The following is a 19,368-nucleotide window of genomic DNA, read 5'->3' as shown; positions in this document are numbered from 1 at the left end:
ATGCTAACCACTGCACCACCGCACCATATAAACATCGGATAGACTAATTTCTTATATTAGTTCAAGGTTGTACACGCCTCAAATGAACGTAAACAATCGAAGTGTCTGCATTGACCAGAAAATGTGTCTGCCCACGCGATAGTAGTAAGTAAAGGGTGGTTAAATTGTAAGGGCCGATGTTGATTTTGAATAAAACACAAACTATTTAGGAAATTATTGTAATTTTATTTTATTATGATATATTGGTATTACTCAATTATGTATGGAACAAAATATCGGCCAAATGGGCGCCGCTACCACGGCGGCACACCTCCATCCGATGGTCCAAATTTTCGATGACCCTGAGGCATAATGGAGGTTCTATGCCGTTAATGTGCCGAATTATCTCATCCTTTAGCTTTTGAATTGTTGCTGGCTTATCGACGTACACCTTTTCTTTTAAATAACCCCAAAGAAAAAAGTCCAACGGTGTCAAATCACATGATCTTGGCGGCCAATTGACATCGCCATAACGTGAGATAACACGGCCATTGAATTTGTTGCGCAAAAGAGCCATTGTTTCGTTAGCTGTGTGGCAAGTGGCACCGTCCTGCTGAAACCACATATCGTCCACATCCATATCTTCCAATTCGGGCCATAAAAAGTTCGTTATCATCTCACGATAGCGAACACCATTCACAGTAACTGCCTGACCGGCCTCATTTTGGAAAAAATACGGCCCGCAGCAATATTTTCTGCAGTACGAGCTGTACGAGCATGCACTGGTGTTCTCACATCTTCTACAGACCCGGTTTGCTCGAATTTTTTCACGATTTTTGCGATTGTACGCACATTTGGACGATCATATTGACCAAAAAAATCACGAAGTGCACGATATGCATTTTGATTTGAACGCCCATTTTCATAATAAGTCTGGATAACTTTAACACGTTGTTGGATTGTGTATCTCTCCATGGTTCAAATTGAGTAAGTCTGAAATAGAGAAATGTCAAATAAAACTCGGAAAAAAACTTGGCGTTTAGGTGTGGTTCACATTCAACATCGGCCCTTACAATTTAACCACCCTTTAGTAGCATTGTTAGTGTAAAAAATCAATAATAGAATTTCGATCTCCTTTTCTGACACTAGGTAGTTATTCAAGAAGTTCAAAAAGGGACAGCAATACAATTGTTATTGTAAAATGATAAAGGATCGCTATTTTCTAGAATAGAAGCTCAGAATGCGATGACTCCTAATAGAGGAAGTGAGAAACTCACTTCCAAATGCTGGCAGGGAATTGGCTCTCATTTATGGTAGGGCTGCACATACAATTACAAACATATTTTGTTATTGTGTTGGTTTTGAAACACTAACATTTTAGTTGTGTTCCTTTACTTACCTGAGGTTACCATTTGTTACCATTTTTAACCCTCAAAGCGTTCCTTAACCCCGAAAAGTGGTAAAACTGGAAGCAATTTTTAAGAGAGTGAGAGAGGAGAGAGTGCGAAAATGGCTTTCTCTTTTACCACAGGCTACCAGTGAAATTTCTTCAGGTAAAAATGGTAGAACCGATTTTTCGACATTTGTTTGACGATTATTTGATAATGACGAAAAAATTAACAAAAACAAAAGAAACAAGTAGGAAAAGCGTTAAGTTCGGTCGGGCCGAACTTTTTATACCCTCCACCACAAATTTCAGCCATTTCGGTGGATTAATGTGGCCACAACCTTTAAAATACGGAAGGTATCGTTCTATGGGGGCTATATGATGGCGTGGACCTATACCTACAAATTTCTGGTGGAGAGGTTTATACTTCCAACGAAGACTTAATACAAAATTTCAGCCATCTCGGTGTGATAATGAGGCCAAAACCTTCAAAATAACGAAAATCGGGAGATATCGTCCAATGGGGGTTATATCAAAATTTGGACCTATATAAACATTTTATGGTAGAGATGTTTCTTAGCCTCTGGAAACACAAAATACAATGTTACAACCGATTCTGTTGTCAAATGGGACTAATAGATCTAAAACATATTAAAATGTAGCGTACTTTATATGGGGCGTTATATGGGGGCTATACCAAACCGTGGACCTATATAAACCAACTATGGTAGGAATGTTTCTTGGCCTCTGGAGACACAAAATACCAACTTACAACCAATTCGGTGGTAAAATGGGACAAATATCTTAAAAATTCCTTAAAACGACGACGCGTCACGCGTCATTTTGTATGGGGGCTATACGAAAGCGTGGACCTACATAGCCCGCATTCAATACCAAAAGTCCTACGTACATATAATAAATTTTCCCAAAATTTCATCCACCTACGTCAATCCGTTCGTAGAGTGATTTCCACAGACGGACAGACTGACGGACGTGGCTGTATCGATGTAGAATTGCACGCTGATCAAGAATATATATAGTTTGTGGGGTCTACAATGATTATTTCGAGTAGTTACAAACAGAATGACAAACTTAATATACCCCCATCCTATGGTGGAGGGTATAAAAAGTGAACGCTGACAAAACAAAATTAAAAAATGTAAAATAAAAGAAGAAAATTGAATTTGTATGTTTCTTTTTTGACATTGCTACCAGTAGTGCGATTCTGTAACTCCTTGACGACAGACTTAACGACGAATGTCGGTAGTTAACGATAATTTTCGGTAAGTGCTATTCTGTATACCAATTTTAAAAATTTTTTCGGTAAATTTTGTCGTTAATTACCGAAAATTATTGTTAAGTTAACAACCAAAAAAAGTTGTTGTTAAGTCTTAACGACAGTACATTATTGCAATATTTTTTTCTTTTAAAAACGGCGTTTTTATATGAGCATATGTTATGTTAATGAGGAGTGTACACAAGGTAAATTCTGCCTTATTGAGAAAAATCTTCTTAAAGCGTTTACATAAGGGTTAACTATGTATGATAACATAAACTGCATAAAGATCATCAAAGTTCTCTTTAATCTTCGATTAACTCATAAATTTCCTTTAGACCACCTTCATGTAGCATTTATTAAATCGGCGCTGGCGAAGGCGCAACAGTGGCAAAGCTGCCCCATGCTATCCTACATATGAAGACACCGATAACCTTTGTTTTACTTACTAAAGAGGAAAAACGTTATCTAATGCTTCAAAAGAACTCAAGTGTGGTACTGCTATGTAAGACATATACCAATGTCCGTAACACTATATCTCTAGGAGGCTTTCGTTGGCTTTAATTTAGCATTGAGGCCAACACGTGAATAGTATTACTATAACCTACTTTGTTCTGTGATAATCTTATAGATTTTAACTCAGCATCAGTAACAATCAGAATGCTAAAAATGGCGTATAAGCTTGGATTTTCGAACTTTTCATACTCTCCGCTATGAGAAATTTCATTTAATGTGGGCGTGAATTGAATATGTGAATATATAAACTCAAATGACGGTAACGTGGATCCACGATCACTGAAGCTGCTCAAGTCATGTCAAATATCAAAGCTGAATTTCCATACAGAGCGCCACAACCCAAAATATGATCCCAACTTTTAGTTAAAAAAATACAACTGCGCTTTTAAAAAAGATTAATGATGGTTTCATCACTTTTATTACTTTTAAATCACACACACAATAAAAACATCTTAAGAAATCCTTCTTTACTGTCATCCGCATTCATCCAAAAGACACACATTTGAGCCAAATTCCTTCAAAAATCTGAATTGTTTCCTCCTTAAACGCTTTATGTTTTGTACTCGCGACGAAATAATGTTTTCAGCTTCAAAATATATTTTAATTAATATTAAAATATAATATTTGACATTTCCTTCCTATCGATTTTCGTCGGTATGAGTTAACGATTTCTACAATCGTTAACATAAAGTTACAGAATAGCACATTCGTTAACTCAACCGAATATTTTCGTTAACTACCGATGTCGGTTCGTTATTAAAAAAAAGTTACAGAATCGCACTACAGATCTATCATTTTTTCGTTCCTTTACTTTTATGGTAAAACTGTTCATGAGAGAGCAATTTTGAGAAATTTTGACAGTTATCTCTTTTACCACTTTTACCATTTAAAAAAGTAAAGGAACAAAGCTATTGATAGTTTTCTAACATACCGTTCAGTCTGATATTATAAAATTTACGAAAAATAATTCGTATTAATACATTCTTGAATTACACGGATAAGCTAATAATTAGCATAAACATTCATTATTTTGAAGACAATCAAGTTTCGTGTATTCTCCAGTGGCTACACAAGAATTTATAATTCAAATATGATGTTTTTCCGAGTAATGTTGGTTTGTTGGGTTGTCTTGTGTAATGGAAAAAAATTTTGTATTGAAAATTTTCATTTCAAAAACAAAAGCTCTCTTTTTAATGGTTTTATTTAGCTCACCCCGTTTGTTTTATTATTTATTCTTGGGTCAAATTTAGTAATTCAAATTTGACCCTCTTCCTGTCAACCGATTAATCTGAAATTTTGTATACACTATGGATTTTGGTGACAATACAATTATGTTTATTCATTATCATTATAAATTCAAGATGGCCGCCGCTACAAAATGGCAGATAACGTAGGTTTTATCAATCCCATCAATATGGTTATCAAATGAAAGGGCTCAACAAGCAGAATACAATATACGATAAAAAAATTGAAATCCAAGATGGCGGCCGCTACAAAATGGCAGATAACGTAGGTTTTATCAATCCCATCAATATGGGTATTAAATGAAAGTGTACAACCAGTAAAATACAATGTACTATATAAAATTAAAATCCAAGATGGCGGCCTCTACAAAATGGCGTATAACTTAGGTTTTATCAATCCCATCAACATGGGTATCAAATGAAAGGTCTCAACAAGTAGAATACAATTTACTATGCAAAATTGAAATCTAAGATGTCCGCCGCTACCAAATGGCTGATAACACTTTTTATCAATCCCACCAATATGGGTATCAAATAAAAGGGCTTGACAAGAAGAATACATTTCACTATACAACCTCAATATTTAAGATGGGCGCAGCCACTAAATGGCGTATAATTAAGATTTAAATTTAGAAATTGAATCTGTAATTTAGGTATCTGATTAATCCAGCCTGAATCCACCACCCAAGTCAAGATTTTTTATCGTGTTGAGGACTGTGTGGCGTAAGGGTGGCTAAAAATGATACGTCGTTAGCGGTACACCACCCAAGTTAAGGTGAAAGGTTAAAACGCGCCGAGAACTGTATGGCATTAGGGTGGATAAAAATGATATGTCGTTAGCGTTTTCCCCTCAAGACTCAGGCGCATCTTGTTGTACATAGCCTTGCCCCTTTATTGGACCTCTGGGGAGGTCGACCGTTTAAATGTCCATTACTCGTGGGAACAAAAAGGTAAAAAAATATAAAAAATACAAACACAAATAAAACAGAAACTACAACACAACGTAAACGAAGGCTTCAAAAAGCGAAAGAAAAGTATAAAGCAAAACGAGCTAAAGAAAGTGAAGGTGATAGAAATAGTCGATTACAGAAACGGCGGGAACAATTAGCGTTAAAAACACCTGAGCAATATGAGGCCAGGTTAAAAAAGCAACGTCAGCGATATACACAAATGACGGCGTCAGAAACGCCTGAAGAATATGAAGCCAGGTTAACAGAGCAAAGTGAGCGATACACACAGATGTGTGTTGCCTTTAATACTATCATGGGATTCTACAATACATAAAATGCAGGGCAGCACTGTGGATCACGCAGTCGTTTACTTAGGTGCGAAACTGTTTGAAGAAGGTTAAGCCTATGTGGCTCTTAGTAGAGTAAGATCTTTGCAGGGACTACGTATGGAGGAGTGGGACTGCAATAAAGTAACGGGCAAGAAACCTTGCAATAATGAAGCACCAAATGAATTAAACAGAATGCGAAATAAAAACTAAAAACTAGAAAATAAAAATAGGTAAAAAAAACTTTTTAAGTTAAGATAAATGTACTAAAAACAAAAAAATAATAAAATAGATACAGTCGTGGGAATTATAAACATATGCATAGGCTAGACTAAAATAAAACCGTGGGCACGTCAATTGTCTACAAGTTTAGTACATTTATCTTAAACATTGCAATGTATGTTTAATATAAAACCGTTTAACTTCAAAAGTTTTTTTTACCTATTTTTTTTTAATTTTGTGAGTGAGCAAATTGACACACACCGACAGCAGAAGGGCGCCCTTTGAGCAGCCTTGATTTATAGTCATACTTGTACAAATGTACATTCAAATTAGTAGTATTTCGCATAGGATACGTAACGGCAGTCGCACGATAGTTTACGAAATACATGAACGCCTTTTTAAACGGAAGTGAGTGACTGCTTTCCTTTCGTACGCGTTTTCGTGCGACATACATTAACAGACTGTAAAACATTTTTGAAGTTACATGAAAGATTTTTGTTAATTGAGAAAAAATTACCATTTTCAAATCTGTTCGAGACACTAATTTTGGTTATTGCGCACATAAGTTATGGCGGTTTCAATTCTGATTGTGAGAAAAAAATCTTATAAAAACGCTACTATTGTATTGAGAAACGTTGCTAAGTTATGGCTTTCTGCATACTATATGTTTAATGAGGTCTCATAACTTTAATGAAAAAGTTGTAAATTTTCGGGGAAATTAAGAAAAAATTAAAAAAAAAAACAAAATATCTATTGAGGAAACTTATAACATTTTTGTAAGAACAAGTAAAAAAGTATCAGTCGGCTTTATGTGAATTTAAATTTTCATCTACGTAAAGATCGAATGTATTTAGGGTCTTTTCAGAAATAAGTGGATTGGGATTAAAGTTCAAAAGTGTTGTGGAGGAGGTACTTAAAGGAATGGCCGACTTGGTCCAATACGGAAGTGGATCTTATTTTGAGAGTCATATCTTTTCGATAGATGTCGCGCCCACTAGTCATTTCAGTGAGTCATCGTATAACTTTTGACCAGTATAGGAACCACAACGAACAGAATCCATATACATTTCCTAAGGATCTTCAAACAGACCCTAAACTGCACTTAAACTCACATGTTGAATTTTTGTTGGGGAGGTACTCTAAGGAGAGGACCGATATCTGTCATTTTAGAAGTTAAACTAAATTTGGACAAAATATTAGGATATCTAAAGTTTGTACCAAATTGGTTGCATTGTTCAAGCCATACCATTTTAGTGAACAATTTACAAATATTGGGAAAAGTACCGGAAGTTGTGGACCGGTATTGTCCATCTTCGAAGTGAAACTAAGTTTGGACAAAATATGGAGAGTTATCGTGCTCTCCAGCCACTACATAAGCCATAGTATGGACTTTCCTCTGAAAAAAAACTTTTACCATTGGTATTCAGGCAGCGAATGCAAGTTGCTTTAACAAAAATCAAAGTGATTCGAGAACAGAGCTTAAAGTGAAATTTAGTGTGGGAGGTACCCGAAGGAGTGGACAAATATAGTCTATATTCGAACCTGATATATACCTGGTAGATATATTAGGATGTGTAAAGTATCGGCCATATGGTCACTCCCTTCAAAAGTTATCGTGCGCACAATTTTTCCGAACAGTTTTCAACTTTTGTGGGGGAGGAAGCTGAAGGAGTGGACCGATATGACTTATCATTCTACTTACACTAAGTGTGGACAAAATATGACAAATGCCAAATTTTGGACCGAATCGGCAGATCCGTTCGAGAGTTATCATGCGCTCCAACCATCACACTTGGTGTCATAGGGTTTTTTACAACTTCGGGCTATCTTCTCAGGAAGAATTGACTTACCACTGATAGAACTTGTAATTGTAATTTTTTCAAATTTATGTTGTGAGTTAGTTCAAGAAAGTGTAGGAAAAATAGTTAGGAGTTATTTTTCTATTTTAGTTAAATTACACGCAAATAGTCACATTTTTCATTCTAGTCACTTCCCGAATACACGATAACATTTAGCGGAAGATATGAATAACGTTCAAATACATTTAAGGTTTCTTTAAATGGGGTATAATCTTGAAATAAAACTGTATCCAGAAATGTTCAGTTTGAAATAAGTGTAATCACGAAATCCTCAAAATCACTTGATGTGCATGCGGTTTACCAATGCATCACATACTATTTTTGGGATAAATCAGATACAGCTATAAATTAACGATATTTTCAAAAACATTTTTCGCACATTTTTCTGTTTTTGCAGTAAAATTAATATTAAAATGCTTATGTTTTTTCAAAATAGTCTGGCTTAATCCCATTGTTGTTGTTTTAATATTTTAAAACAACTATTTTATTAGTGGAAAAGATTTGGCATTGTTCGCCAAGGGGTAAGGCAGGGAATACTATAGTTTCGATCCAATGCCAAATCTTTTCCACTAATAAAATAGTTGTTTTAAAATATTAAAACAACAACAATGGGATTAAGCCAGACTATTTTGAAAAAACAAAATTGCAAACGCTATCCCAATAAAAAAAACGCCACAATGCTTCAAATTGAAGACACTGGCACGACGTGTGTTGTTTTTGCTGTAAAGCAGACCAACCAAATTTTGGTGTGTGCATTCGTCTAAATTCGACGACACATACAAGTGGAAGAGGTTTGAATTGTTTTCGCATACACTTTCGTCGGAGTTGTATGAGGTTGCCAAGGAAAAACTTCTCATTGAACTTTTTTCTTCGCTTACCTTTGTACTTCGAGCTGACGATTGATGTTTGGGTATAAAAAGTTTCTTGTTGAAGAAGTTATTGAAAAATAACTTCGGTGGAGAATATCCACAAACAAGAAACAAGGGAACTGATGAGATCCAGTGGCGTGGATCGAAACTATAGTATTCCCTGCCTTACCCCTTGGCGAACAATGCCAAATCTTTTCCACTAATAAAATAGTTGTTTTAAAATATTAAAACAACAACAATGGGATTAAGCCAGACTATTTTGAAAAAACAAAATTGCAAACGCTATCCCAATAAAAAAAAAACGCCACAATGCTTCAAATTGAAGACACTGGCACGACGTGTGTTGTTTTTGCTGTAAAGCAGACCAACCAAATTTTGGTGTGTGCATTCGTCTAAATTCGACGACACATACAAGTGGAAGAGGTTTGAATTGTTTTCGCAGACACTTTCGTCGGAGTTGTATGAGGTTGCCAAGGAAAAACTTCTCATTGAACTTTTTTCTTCGCTTACCTTTGTACTTCGAGCTGACGATTGATGTTTGGGTATAAAAAGTTTCTTGTTGAAGAAGTTATTGAAAAATAACTTCGGTGGAGAATATCCACAAACAAGAAACAAGGGAACTGATGAGATCCAGTGGCGTGGATCGAAACTATAGTATTCCCTGCCTTACCCCTTGGCGAACAATGCCAAATCTTTTCCACTAATAAAATAGTTGTTTTAAAATATTAAAACAACAACAATGGGATTAAGCCAGACTATTTTGAAAAAACAAAATTGCAAATGCTATCCCTATAAAAAAACGCCACAATGCTTCAAATTAAAATGCTTATAATTTCGGAAATTAACGAAATTTGTCTGTAAGTTAGCAACCAAAATTAAGTTGCAGCAAAGTCCTACCGATAGCAACAGTGTTGTCAACTTTTAGTTACACTTTCCATTCATAATTTTGCGTTTTAATTTTATCAATTTTTGTCGGTAAGTAAAAATGCGTTATAGAATCCCACTGCTCCGTTTATGATATCGTTGAGCACGTGTGCGTATAAGTGTTGCCGCTAATTATACGTTTCAACGTTGTTTTATTACTATATTTTCTTGGTTAATTTGTTTAATGTTCACACACCACTAAAAGTGGCTTTTTAAATAAGTTTTAACAAGGACAATTTTTAAATGGATTTTATAAAGGCATTCTGTAATGTCCTAGGTACTACCAAGCTTGGATTATTTAAGTAAATTTATTGTAAGACCATACAACGTGGAATTCTTTATCTGTCATTCTCATGGCTCTATAGACTACCAAAAATGGAATTTTGAGGTAATTTCTTTATGGCCCTATGTATTTTTTAAATTATAAACAGTTCACCAAACGTGGATTTTTTAAATAGTTTTTTACGACACTAACGTAGATTTTTTCGCGACCCTACAGTCCACCAGGCGTGGAAAACTTACATAGATTGAAAAACGTAGATTTTTAAAATATTTTTTTCACGACCCTACAATCAACTGAACCTGATTTTTTCAATATTTTTTCCCACCTGACATTGAAAACTTTAATCGAAAAACGTAGATTTTTAAAATAATTTTTTCACGACCCAACAGTCCACTAAACGTGGATTTTTTTTTGAATATTTTGTTCACGACCCTTCTGTCCACCAAACACGACTTTTAAATAATTTGTTTACGGGTCTACCGTTAAGTACAGTCCACCAAACATAGTTTTTTTCAAATAATTTTTTTCGAGGACCTAAATGGGAATTTCTTAAAAAAATTTTCCCGACCCTAGAGTCTACCAAACCTGTTAAACGTATATTTTTAAAATAATCTTTTCACGACCCTAGAGTCCACTGCACATGGATTTTTTAAAGTAACTTTTTTCATTACTCGAAAGAAGATTTTTTTTCAAGGCTCTACCGTTAATTTTCTTAAATGTATTTTTTCACGACCCTGCAGTTCACCAGAAGTGGAAAATGTAGATATTTAAAATCCACGACTGGATTTTTTATAAATAATTTTTTCACGATTTTACAGTCTACCGAACTTGGATTTTTCACGATTTTTCCACGACCCTACTATCCTTCAAACATTGATTTTTTAAAATATTTTTTCACGAGCGAAAAAGGTAGATTTTAAAGTAATTTTTCACTATCCTACAGTCCACTAAACGTGGATTTTTTTGAATATTTTTTTCACGACCCTACTGTCCACCAAACATGACTTTTAAATAATTTGTTTACTGGTCTACCGTTAAGTACAGTCCATCAAACAGGTTTTTTTCAAATAATTTTTTTTTCACGGACCTAACGGGGATTTCATTAAATATTTCTTTTCGCGACCCTAGAGTCCATTACAAATGGATTTTTTTAAATAATTTTTTTTCACGACTCGAACGTGGATTTTTTATACATTTTTTTCACGACCTTACTGTCCAACAAACATGACTTTTAAATATTTTTTTCACGGCTCTACCGTTAATTTTCTTAAATATATTTTTTTTCACGACCCTACTGTTCACCAAACTTGGAAAACGTAGATTTTTTAAATAATTTTTTTTCACAATTACACGATTTTTTTCATGGATTTGTTTAAATAATTCTTTTCACGACCTTACAGTCCACCAAACGTGGATTTTTTTTACGATTTTTTCACCGCCCTATTTCCTTCAAACATGTATTTTTTAAAATATTTTTCACGGCCGTACTGTCCACTTAACATTAATTTTTTTTAAATAATTTGTTTCAGGAACCAACGCAGATTTTTAATTATTTTTCACTGCTCTACAGTCCACCAAACGTGAAAAACTTGGATTGAAAAATGTAGATTTTTAAAATAAATGTTTCACGACCCCCTACAGTTAAGTACAGTCCACAGAACATGTATTATTTTTAAATATTTTTTTTCATGACCCTAACAGGGATTTTTATACCCTCCACTATATGGAGGGTATAATTAAATTTGTCATTCCGTTTGTAACACATCGAAATATTCGTCGGAGACCCTATAAAGTATATATATTATTGATCAGCATAAAATTCTATGTCGATTTGACCATGTCCGTCTGTCCGTCCGTCCGTCTGTCTGTCTGTTGAAATCAAGATACAGCTCGCAATTTTAAAGACAGAGAGTCAAAATTTGGTACAGAAGTTTTTATTACTTGCAGGATGGTTGGTATTGAAAATGGGATATATCGGTCCACGTTTTGATATAGCCCTCATAGAACGGTACCTCCCGATTTTCGGTATTTTTAAGGTTTTAGCTTCATTATCTTACCGAAATGGCTGAAATTTGGTACGTAGTCTTCTTTAGGGGTATAAAACTTTCCCCCAGAATTTTGTCGGTATCGGTCCACACCTTCATATAGCCCCCATAGAACGGTACCTCCCGATTTTCGGTATTTTTAAGGTTTTATCTTCATTATCCTACCGAAATGGCTGAAATTTGGTACGTAGTCTTCTTTGGGGGTATAAAACTTTCCCCCAGAATTTTGTCGGTATCGTTCCACACCTTCATATTGCCCCCATAGAACGGTGCCTCCCGATTTTCGGTATTTTAAAGGTTTTAGCTTCATTATCCTACCAAAATGGCTGACATTTGGTACGTAGTCTTCTTCAGGGGTATAAAACTTTCCCCCAGAATTTTGTCGGTATCGGTCCACACCTTCATATAGCCCCCATAGAACGGTACCTCCCGATTTTCGGTATTTTTTAGGTGTTAGCTTCATTATCCTACCAAAATGGCTGAAATTTGGTACGTAGTCTTCTTTAGAGGTATAAAACTTTCCCCCAGAATTATGTCGGTATCGGTCCACACCTTCATATAGCCCCCATAGAACGGTACCCCCCGATTTTCGGTATTTTTAAGGTTTTAGCTTCATTATCCTACCAAAATGGCTGAAATTTGGTACGTAGTCTTCTTGAGAGGTATAAAACATTCCCCCAGAATTTTGTCGGTATCGGTCCACACCTTCATATAGCCCCCATAGAACGGTACCTCCCGATTTTCGGTATTGTTAGGGTTTTAGCTTCATTATCCTACCAAAATGGCTGAAATTTGGTACGTAGTCTTCTTTAGGGGTATAAAACTTTCCCCCAGAATTTTGTCGGTATCGGTCCACACCTTCATATTGGCCTCATAGAACGGTACCCCCCGATTTTCGGTATTTTTAAGGTTTTAGCTTCATTATCCTACCAAAATGGCTGAAATTTGGTACGTAGTCTTCTTGAGAGGTATAAAACATTCCCCCAGAATTTTGTCGGTATCGGTCCATACCTTCATATAGCCCCCATAGAACGATTCCTCCCGATTTTCGGTATTTTTAAGGTTTTAGCTTCATTATCCTACCAACATGGCTGAAATTTGGTATAAAACTTTCCCCCATAATTTTGTCGGTATCGGTCCACACCTTCATATAGCCCCCATAGAACGGTACCTCCCGATTTTCAGTATATTTAAGGTTATAGCTTCATTATCCTACCAAATTGGCTTAAATTTGGTACGTAGTCTTCTTTAGGGGTATAAAACTTTCCCCCAGAATTTTGTCGGTATCGGTCCATACCTTCATATAGCCCCCATAGAACGATTCCTCCCGATTTTCGGTATTTTTAAGGTTTTAGCTTCATTATCCTACCAACATGGCTGAAATTTGGTACGTAGTCTTCTTTAGGGGTATAAAACTTTCCCCCATAATTTTGTCGGTATCGGTCCACACCTTCATATAGCCCCCATAGAACGGTACCTCCCGATTTTCAGTATATTTAAGGTTATAGCTTCATTATCCTACCAAATTGGCTTAAATTTGGTACGTAGTCTTCTTTAGGGGTATAAAACTTTCCCCCAGAATTTTGTCGGTATCGGTCCACACCTTCATATAGCCCCCATAGAACGGTACCTCCCGATTTTCGGTATTTTGAAGGTTTTAGCTCCGAAATGGCTGAAATTTGGTACTTAGTCTACGTTGGTAGTATAAAACTTTCCCCCAGAACTTTGTCGGTATCGGTCCATGTCTTCATATAGCCCCCATAGAACGAACCCCCAGTTTTTTGGTATTTTGAACGTTGTGGCCTCAATATTCCACCGAAATGGCTGAAATTTGGTATTTAGACTTCGTTGGGGGTACTCAAACTTCCCCTTTAAATTTGTTAGTATAGGCCCACACCTTCATATAGCCTCCATGGAAAAGTACCTTCCGATTTTTCGTATTTTGAAGGCTGTGTCTTCAATATTCCACCAACATGGCTGAAATTTGGTATTTAGTCTTCAATGTGATATAAAACTGTTCGCCAGAAATATGTCTGTACAGGTCCACGCTTTCATATTGCCCCATGTCTGACTAAAATTCGTCGGTATAGGTCCACGTTTCGATATAGCCCCCATAGATCGGTACCTCCGGATTTTCGTAATACTGAAGATTGTGACGTCAATATCCAACCGAAATGGCTGAAATTCGTTATTTCGTTTTCCAAGAGTTATACAATATGCCAGAAGAGTATTATCAGTATAGGTCCACGTCTTCCTATATCCCCATAGAAGCTTACTTCTTGATTTTCGGTATTTTTTTGAGTTTTAGCAACATTCTCTTACCGAAATATAGGAAATTTGAGCCTAAAAACTTTCCGTCAGAAATTTGTCGGTATTGATCGACGTTTTGAAATAGCCCCCATAGGATGGAGCCTCCCATTGTTTTACTGAAATTGCTGAAATTTAGTATTAAGTCTTCTTCATACACGAAAGGAAACTAATTATTCCATTTTACTTCAATACAACTTGTGGTGGAGGGTATAACAAGTTCGGCCCGGCCGAACTTAACGCCGTTCTTAGTTGTTTTTAAATATTTTTGTTTCGCGACTTTACTGCCCACCAATCGTGTTAAACGTAGATTTTTAAAATATTTTTTTTTTCACGACCGTAGATTCCACTAAACATGATTTTTTTATAAATTTGTTTCACTGCCCTATATGGATTTTTAAATATTGTTTTCACGACCCTACTGTCCACCAAACATGAGTTTTAAATGTTTTTTTTACGGTTCTACCGTTAGTTTTTTTAAATATTGTTTTTTTTCACGGACCTACAGTCTACCAAACGTGGAATTGTAAAATAATTTAATTCACGACCCTACCGTCCACTAAACATAGATTTTTTTAAATATTTTTCAGGACCCTAACTCGGATTTTTAAATCTTTTTTTTTCACGGCCCTACAGTACACCAAACTTGAAAAACTTAGATTGAAATACGTAGAAAATAATTTTTTCACCACCCTACCAATCGGGAATTTTATAAATACATTTGCTCACGACCCTACATGAAGACCCCGAAAGACGTTGTTCAGTATCTCTTTTCTTATATTTTAATATAACACTTTCATCTCGTTGCCTAGCCTTTTTCTGCATACATTGTCTACACAAACCAATGTTCGAAGACATCATCCTAACAACACTGTTGCGAGTAGAGTATAAGCAACACATTTACGTACATTTTCACTGTTCCTTTGTTTTTTTTTAACATTTGCTGTGCAAGATTTATGTGTTTCTACTCGAACCGCATAATTTACGGCTTTTTTCTTCAGTACAGCAGCAGTACTGGCTATGAAAGGTCATTATGAATTTTATACTCGATGAATAGAATTTTTTGTGTTACTAAATTACCTATAGGTACAGTTTCCTCGGCCGTACGAAGCTATGAAATCATGATATTTCTTTTTCCTATTTTCTTTCAATGAGCATTTAATATTTGACCATATAAGATATGGCCACAGCTTACAATGTTCATTTGGTACTTATGTATATCCTTTCTAATGTGTGGTCTATAAATTTACTTACATATATAAGCACTAGTGTGTTTGCTTGAGTTTTGTTTTTCGTTATGTTTCCTTTTTCCTAGTCCTACAAAATGTAATTTGAAACCATGAAAATCTATGCTTGCAGTAATTGCCATAAAATATATAAATCATATACGAGGTCCGTTCGGCTTGAGGAGTTATCTGAAGTCAAAAGCCCCTTTGAAATCTATCTACATCTATCAAGTATTAATTCCTGTAGATTTTCGAACCGAATTGATGTATTCTCTTGAATCTTGAAAAATTATGTTTTGGCATTATCCTTATGTAATGGTATATCCAGATTTAAGATGGAAAATTCTTTAATCTTATATCTTTGTGATTCCGTTTATAACACATCAAAACATTTGTCGGTTACCCTATAATGTATATGGGGATTTTTGAGTGAAATCGAACACTTTTTTAAGATGAGGTTTTTGATTTCCTTTGTTTTTTGCTGTGGTGATGCTGCTCACAGCAAAACATATTATTATATTTTCAGATTTTTTTAATAAAAGTTTCAGATATAACGCGCGTTCAAGAAGTCGAATTCTGTAAGAACTATATCCAAAACATATTTATGACTTTTTTTAATATTGCTAATCTTAAAAGGCTTTTGGATGCAATTTTCGCGATTTAAATTCAAAATCAAGTTCTAAAAATGATTGCACTCTTCGATTTTCTTGATTTGGTTTTTATATTAAACTACGATTAATTACAACAATTTTAAGTCCTATTTGGTAATGGGATTCGAATAATTACTATTTTTTTAATTTTTTAAAATTTGCCAATACAATTGGGAAATGGCAAATCGCCGTTAACCTTACAATTTTCCCTCTAAAAGATTTCTTCTAGCACTTGTAGTTTTCGAGAAAATCGGCGCCGGCATAGGCCCCCATGTTATCATATACATTACACATCTTTAATCTGATCCCCAATCCGTTTATACTTATTTCAGAATGTATGGGTTTCCCCGAGAAAACAACTTTACTGTTTAAATTGCTGCACAAAATTCAAAACGATCCACAAAATGAACTTGAACTTTTGAAGGAAAGGTATCCGAATGGACCGATATAGTCCATCTCCAACTTGATCTAAAATTGCAAAGTTTGGGCCAACTTGTTTAATCCGTTTGGAAGATTTCGTGCGCACCAGATACTGCACCTGTTGACCTCCCCCCTGAGAGCTGGTGCACTTTCGCGAAAAATATTAAGTTTTTGTGTGGTAGGTACACGAAGAAATAGAGCAATATAGGAAATAACCGAACCTTATCTCTATCTGGAAGAAATATGATGAAACCGGTTGCACCGTCTTAGATATATCGGATGGAGTGGTTCGAAAAAACTACATCTTCGACCATAAACCAAGTTTGGGAAAATATTATGATGTACAAAATTTTGACACAAACGGGTAATCCGTGCGAGAGTTATCGCTCGCCCTGCTAAAGACTAAATTAATACCAACTTCAGAAATGCCATTTCATGAAAAACGTGTTTAATGTTACAATGTTACAAAACACAATCAGTTTTTCTTTCCAATGCCAGATCTCCGACAATTTTGTTCTGCTAGTTATATTTCATTGATAATGCATTGTTCCCCAACTTCCATATTATTGTGAAAGCCTGTAACTCTTATTTCGTTACAAAAATTACATTTTCTATGAATTTACCGTTAATATTAAATTAGTTAATTTTGAGAAATAATGAAAACAGAAATAAATACAATATTTTTGAAAATAAATATTTATCTGCCTAGGGCGGCGAAAAATATTAGACACATACAACACATTATTGTGATTTTCCTTGAGGATAATTTGTTCATATTATATGTTGACTAATGTTTGCTATGAGTTCTTCTAATTTCATTTATTTCACAATGGAAAATACTATATGAATCAAATCGACCTTGAGCGTGGAATTTTCAATAAGATATATTAAATTCATTTTAAAAAAGATTTTTACGAACAAAATTATGATGAATTCTCACAAAATTGCCTGAATTTATTAATTTATATGAACTTCTTTAATGGGTTTTAGGTGTTCTTCAGAGAACCAGAAGCGTGGATTTTTAAATGATTTTTAGACGTTCTTCAGAGGACAACAAGCGTGGATTTTTAAAAGATGTTTTTGACGTTCCTCAGAGGGCAACAATCGTGGATTTTTAAATAGTTTTTAGACTTTCTTCAGAGGACAACAAGCGTGGATTTTTAAATGATTTTTAGACGTTCCTCAGAGGACAACAAGCGTGGATTTTTAAATAGTTTTTATACTTTCTTCAGAGGACAACAAGCGTGGATTTTTAAATGATTTTAGACGTTCCTCAGAGGACAACAAGCGTGGATTTTAAAATGATTTTTAGACGTTCTTTAGATGACAACAAGCGTGGACTTTTAAATGATTTTTAGATGTTCTTCAGAGGACAACAAGAGTCGATTTTTAAATGATTTTTTGACGTTCTTCCGAGGACAACAATCGTGGATTTTTAAATGATTTTTAGACGTTCTTCAGAGGACAACAAGCGTGAATTTTTAAGTGATTTTTAGACGTTCTTCAAAGGACAACAAGCGTGGACTTTTAAATGATTTGTAGACGTTCTTCAAAGGACAATAAGCGTGATTTTTTAAATGATTTCCAGACGTTCTTAACAGGACAATAAGCGTGATTTTTTAAATGATTTTCAGACGTTCCTCAGGAGACAACAAGTGTAGATTTTTAAATGATTTTCAAACGTCCTTCAGGAGACAACAAGAGTGGATTTTTAACTTATTTTTTGACGTTCTTCAAAGGACGACATGCGTGGACTTTTAAATGATTTTTATACGTTCTTCAGATGACAACAAGCGTGGATTTTTAAATGATTTTCAGACGTTCTTCAAAGGACAACAATAGTGGATTTTTAGGCGTTCTTCAAAGGACAACAAGAGTGGTTTTTTAAATGATTTTAAGACGTTCTTCAGGAGACAAAATGCGTGGACTTTTAAATGATTTGTAGACGTTCTTCAAAGGACAATAAGCGTGAATTTTTAAATGATTTTCAGACGTTCCCCAGGAGACAACAAGCGTGGATTTTTAAATGATTTTTAGGCGTTCTTCAGAGGACAACAAGCGTGGATTTTTAAATGATTTTTAGACGTTCTTCAGAGGACAACAAGCGTGAATTTTTAAGTGATTTTTAGACGTTCTTCAAAGGACAACAAGCGTGGACTTTTAAATGATTTGTAGGCGTTCTTCAAAGGACAACAAGCGTGGACTTTTAAATGATTTGTAGGCGTTCTTCAAAGGACAATAACCGTGATTTTTTAAATGATTTTCAGACGTTCTTAACAGGACAATAAGCATTTTTAAATGATTTTCAGACGTTCCTCAGGAGACAACAAGCGTAGTTTCTTAAATGATTTTCAAACGTTCTTCAGGAGACAACAAGAGTGGATTTTTAAATTATTTTTTGACGTTCTTCAAAGTTCTTCCGAGGACAACAAGCGTGGATTTTTAAATGATTTTTAGACGTTCTTCCGAGGACAACAAGCGTGGATTTTTAAATGATTTTCAGACGTTCTCAGAGGACAACAAGAGTGGATTTTTAAATGATTTTCATACGTTCCTCAGAGGACAACAAGCGTTGATTTTTAAATGATTTTCAGACGTTCCTCAGAGGACAACAAGCGTGGATTTTTAAATGATTTTTAGACGTTCTTCAGAGGACAACAAGCGTGGATTTTTAAATGATTTTTAGACGTTCTTCAGAGGACAACAAGAGTGGATTTTTAAATTATTTTTTGACGTTCTTCAAAGGACAACAAGCGTGGATTTTTAAATGATTTTTAGACGTTCTTCAGAGGACAACAAGCGTGGATTTTTAAATTATTTTTAGACGTTCTTCGGATGGCAACAAACCTGGAATTTTAAATGATTTTTAGACGTTCTTCGGATGG

Source organism: Musca autumnalis, unplaced genomic scaffold (genome assembly GCF_047663935.1).
Source record: "Musca autumnalis isolate F117 unplaced genomic scaffold, ASM4766393v1 scaffold_1, whole genome shotgun sequence".
In the NCBI taxonomy this organism is placed as follows: domain Eukaryota; kingdom Metazoa; phylum Arthropoda; class Insecta; order Diptera; family Muscidae; genus Musca; species Musca autumnalis.
Note: the sequence above shows the minus strand (reverse complement) of the source record.